The following is a 6000-nucleotide window of genomic DNA, read 5'->3' as shown; positions in this document are numbered from 1 at the left end:
GATAAACGTTTCATTTTTGGTAAGTTTTTGCAAAATGCATATCTTCTCTTTCAGGAAATCCTATATATGTAGACTCTAATGTTTCAATCCCATACCAAGGCAGTGGAAAGTAATTATCTAGGATCGTCCCTGCAGGCTGTATTAGTTTCAAAGATCTAATCTTTCAAACCTTTGTAATAAAAATAGGTACGAAGCGCGTACATGTGACTACCGCTCTGTCTTTGTCATCTGAGTGGTATCATGGATTTGACTGGCAGAATAACTAGTGCTAATACCTGTACCCGTTTGTCTTGCATTTGGAGTTCGAAGTCGCACCATTCAGTTTATCTTTTTTCAAAGGTGACAGGTTGTGTAAGTAGCCAATAACGGCCGGATTATTTCTTCGCGGAGCCATTAATATCGTCTGATTAAACTGATTCACTGAATCAGCACGGTAAACTGGGTGTGACTTTTTATACCAAAGCGCGTGGTTGACACTACTGTACAGGGTGTCTCAAAAAAAACGCGACCACTTAAATATGCAAGAATATTAATATTGTTCGGGTTTGCACCATAGTTCAGCTAAAATTACTTTTAGCATTTTAAATGAAGGATTAAGAGGCATTTTCAATTTCCAGAGGTGCGTATCTATGGCGCTTTAGAGCTGTATTAATGTTCTGCATATTTAAGTGATTGCGTTTTTTTTAAGACACCCTGTAGTCCAAAGAATAGGCCATGTCATTACTGGATGTCATTGGTGCATGTGTAAAATCCTTTGTCAGTCAGAGAAGAATACAATGGATCAGTGATGATCGGCATATTATTATCACTGTCCATTGCTGATGATTAATGAAGGGTCTCATTTTTTCCTAAATAAACAGGCTATTTTACTCACCATGCCAATAATTACCACATTCATTGATCATATTCATTGATGGCAGTAAAGCTAATGCTGAAGTGAATGACGATGCGCGACGATGTATAAAATAATTGGGATCACGTTCAGACCTGTTCGGCCGAAGCATAATTACTCCGGCGTCAGCGACGGAGTTGAAAATTCGCCTCGGTTTTTATTTTGTTTTTGTTTTGTTTTTTTTATTTTTTTTTTTTTTATTATTTTTCGTCGTCGCAAGTCTGTAATGGCGCGAAACATTCCAGTATTTAAAATGTGTATGTGATTGGATTTATCTATGTCCCAGTCTTGTCTCCCAAGAGTTGTGGTGCACAGCTTTGGCTAATTTTCCGATGCGCGATTTGATTTCGCTCGCATGATACGGCAATTCCTCCAAGAGGAACAAATAAACCGTTCTTTTCATGCTTTTCGATTAAGTTTAGACTGAATTGGGGTAAGAATATATTTAATACGTGTAGATTCTGGTCCTATTTTAGTAATATCGCTGCTATTTCGCCGTTTAACAAGATGATGTGGTCGTGTATGGGCGCTATAGCTATATAAGCGCGAATTCCAAAGGCAAAGTGTAAGACAAAGCGAATGTATCATACCGTTTATTTACATTCTTGAACGATTTAACTTCTATACTTTTTAAAGTACGATGTGCTTCTGAATTTCGCGATCGAACATTTAGGTTCGCAAGGCATCTAAATGCGAATATGAACTATATTGTTTATGTTCAGAAGCTCTATATTAAAGACTGGCACGTGCGCCGGAGTTAACGCCAGAACAGGCGTCTTAGGTAGAATGACACCGCCTTTTATTTTGCGTTCCTGCCTCTACTTATGTTTACAGAAACTGATTGTGCATGTGAGCTATATGCTAAAGTTTCAGCAGACAGCATTCACATCTACAAATATTACATGTTACTAGTATAGAAATTGCATTTGGTTTTGCAACGCATCCGCCGTATTGATTAACTCATTTTCATAAAATATGAGCGATAAGCCGTTTTCACATCAGAAGACGAACAAATCGTCTATAGACAAACAAATCGCCTGCTGTCGGCGGTCTGCAGGTGTTCTCTAAATACTGTAGCTGTTTTCACACTAGAAGACCATATGTGTCGTTTAAATATTGATTATTATATTTGAGTAAGACGTGCAAGGTTCAAACAGCTCAAAAATGTAAGCAAAACAACGTACGTAATACGTATAGAAAAGCTGTGTTGATACTAAAATAATTTGCATTTGAATTGCATATTTGATTGCACCGGAAAGGTTGGCGATAAATGGCGAAAACTGCCGAGTGTGACGTACATCAGTTGTGTGGCGTACATCAGTTGTGTGACGTAGTGCGAGTGTGACGTCATGGTCCAAGACAAGCATTCAAGAAAGCAAGCAAGCAATCAAGCAAGCCTCTGACATAGTGGCTACCGCTTACGCGATCAAAAGTGGCTACCACAAAAACGATCGAGACAGAAAAAAATTAAAATTATATCGTTTTAGGTTCAGTGACATGTTATGGAGAGTTGGTAGGGAATATCAATTGTCCCAAAAATCAGTACATGGTGATCAAGACTGCATCCTACCGTGGACTGTCTGACTCAAAGACATGTGGTTTCAGCGATGATTATGATTGTACAGTTGATGTAACATGTCTTGTTAAGAAACATTGTGATGGTCAACATAAATGTAACATAGCTGTGGATGAAACCTTGTTCCCTGATGATTTGTGTCCTGGATTGAAAAACTATCTTTACTTTGAATATCAATGTTCTAATAGCAGTAAAGATTTTGAAAAAAAATGTGGTGCGTATACAAGTTTACCATTCAAAATCTTACCACTAGTTTACGATTGATTGCATTATCATATGAACATTATGAAGGTCAATTACGCAAGCTAAGCATTTAAATCTGTGTTGACAGTAAGTTCACTTTATACGATCTAATGTTCTTAGTTCAGAGGTATGTTATTATGGAAGCGTATCCAAAACTGCATCATTCATCTTTCAGCCGTGTTTCCAGATCAACCAAGAAACCTCACCGTCACAAGCATCAAGTCTAGAAATGCTAAAATATCTTGGATTGGTCCTCAAAATGAAGGATATTATGGTGTCTCACTTTTTAGAATCAGACTAAGGAAAGATAACTTCATTGTTCTGAATACTACCACAGGAAAGATTACAGAATATCTAATAAGTAATCTCACTCCGTACACAAGATACGTGTTATCCGTAGCTGCTGGTAATGTGAAAGGTTTTGGAGATGAGAAAATCACGTCGTTCTTAACATCGGAAGAAGGCAAGGGTTTAATTAACATAAATACAATGAAAATAACCGTCATATATAGAGAGCGTAAATTAAATCACGTCGGCGTGTTGTTGACGCGCCATTGAAGCCTAAACAAGTTGGATCATAGGTAGCCCAACACTCGTGTTCCGCGCGCGTACACGCTACTAACGTCTCAGTGATTAGCATATATTTATTTATCCTAAGGTTTGCAACTTTATCACCAATTATCAATAATATATCACATATATACATGTCAAACTTCGATAAATACTGAAAAACTACCACAAAATACTGCAAAATTAATAAATATAAATGAACTTGGATATATTTTCTAAATTCCGACATAGTTTTTAGCTTCAAAATGTATTGGGAAATACGGAAATTTGTTCATTTAAATAAAGTTTTTGAAAATATATTGTCGAAATTTTCTTGTCGATAGGCGAGATCCAATTTACCCTGCATTACGTCACCTTCGGAGAAATCCCGAGTCAATCTTATTTATCCTATTGGCTGCTGAAAAATCGGAAAATTTCCGAAGATTGCTCCATGAGAGAACAGCTCAGTGGAGAACAGCCAATAGGATTGACAATATATTTTGAAATTTTCTTGTCGATAGGCGGGATCCAACTTACTCCATTGAACTGTAAACAAACTGGAATGATAACCCAGGGGGGGATTGAAGCCAGTACTTTCTACTTTTTCTGGGTTTTGAGCCGAAATACTTAACGCCTAATGTTGAGTCGTATATGAAATTAAAGCGACTAAAAAGTTATATTTCGTGTAGAAATTTCGAGACTTGAGCGTAAAGGGAAATATCTAAAAAATATTTGAAAATTTCCCGTTTTTTTGCCGATTTGTAATTGTTTTTGTTTTTTTTTAAATATTTCCTTTGCAGTTTAAGTCTTGAAATTTCCACACCAAATGTAACTTTTCAATAGCTTTAATTTGACACACAGCTCAACGTCTGGCGTCAAGCATATCGTCTCAAAACTCAGAAAAACTATTTTGGCTTCAAGCTAAATAGGGATGTTTGTCAGGAGTTATCGTTCCCGTTGTATAGAGTTCACTGATTTACTCTACATTACGTAACCTTCGGAGAAATCCCGAGTCAATCCTATTTATCCTATTGGCTGCTGAAAAGTCGGAAAATTTCCGAAGATTTCTCCATGAGAGAGCAGCCAATAGGATTGACTCCGGATATCTCCGAAGGTGACGTAATGTAGAGTAAATTGGATCCCGCCTATCGACAAGAAAATTTCGACAATGTATTTTCAAAAACTTTAGTTTAAATGAACAAATTTCCGTATTTCCCAATACATTTTGAAGCTAAAAACTATGTCGGAATTTAGAAAATATATCCAAGTTCATTTATATTTATTAATTTTGCAGTATTTTGTGGTAGTTTTTCAGTTTTTATCGAAGTTTGACATGTATGTATGTGACATATTATTGATAATTGGTGATAAAGTTGCAAAAATTAGGATAAATTAATATATGCTAATCAATGAGTAGAGTGCATGCGCGCAGAACACGAGTGTTGGGCTACCTATGGTTGGATGGACACTAAACAAAATCAATTGTTTAGGAAGTTCATACTGAAATCGTAAGGGACTTGTTGTCTCTTTTTGCGTTTACCGACATAGATAAAGATAGAAACCGAAACTTTTATAAAAGAATGTTGTTTTTTAATTATATAGCTACGAACCTTGTTTTTGTTCTTTAGCACCAAGTGGTCCTCCATTAAACATTAAAACCACATCAAGAAGTACATCATCTTTGTCTTTCATTTGGGATCCTCCTGAAAAAAGTAAACAAAATGGCGTCATTATTGGTTATACTGTGTGTGTTTTACCATCGGGAAAAGGGGGTTGTTTTCAGACAATTACAACCAGTGAGAGATATTGGATTGTCCGAAAGTTAAATTCGTCAACTAAATATTACATTCGTGTTCGAGCCAGTACCAAAGCTGGTCATGGAAACTACAGTGAAAGTAAAGCGTTTTTCACAAATGGAAGTAAGTATAACTAAACAATGCATAACGCAGGACAAGCGTTATATTAGTATGTTTAAAGTCCAGACATGCAGGGATCTCTAAAATCTAAGAATATAAACCCAACACCCTAATCAACTGCTTCTTACATGCAGAACCCACAAAAAAAGCGATAGAAGTGACATCAAGTACTCTAACATTCTCACTGGAAATACCAGGAACATTTTCGTGAGTATAAAGCCTGCGATATCCAGGCAGCGGTTTTGGTGTCTGTACATATTTTACAGAACACAAACCGAATGTGCTTAATACTTTGCTTGTGAATTCCATCCCCAGCAATGCAACTTTTATTTAACGTCAAGGAAAAAGCTGAAGAAGATGGCTGATACTGCTACTATATAGGTTCTTGGTACATTTTGTTCTGGTATTTTTCAATTGTTTACTTTTAGGTATCTTTATGTTGTGGCCCTAAAATTAAAAAACGGTAAAGAGCCTGAATCAACTGACAGTTTTATCAACAATAACTTGGTGACGTATGCAGAGGCAAGAAGGTCAGCTGACCCGAAACCTTATATCGCTGCAGTAGTTACGCCAAGCGATATCGATGAGCACATGTTTATACTTGGTGATGGTAAGAATACAAGTGATCCAACATCACGAAAGCGCAGATCAGCTGCGAGTGGCTATTATAATGGTCCGCTGGAACCTGGCTCTAGATACAGCATTTTTCAAAGAGTTATACTTAATGAAAAGGTAGAAAATAGGATTTCGCTCTTATATCCGTACAAGTTTCCTTAAAAAGAAAAGCTGAAAACATCCTATTCATATAGTTAATGCTCTGTTGC

This window comes from Dendronephthya gigantea, unplaced genomic scaffold (assembly GCF_004324835.1).
Source record: "Dendronephthya gigantea isolate DGI-Jeju-01 unplaced genomic scaffold, DenGig_1.0 000019F, whole genome shotgun sequence".
Taxonomy (NCBI): Eukaryota; Metazoa; Cnidaria; class Anthozoa; order Malacalcyonacea; family Nephtheidae; genus Dendronephthya; species Dendronephthya gigantea.
Note: the sequence above shows the minus strand (reverse complement) of the source record.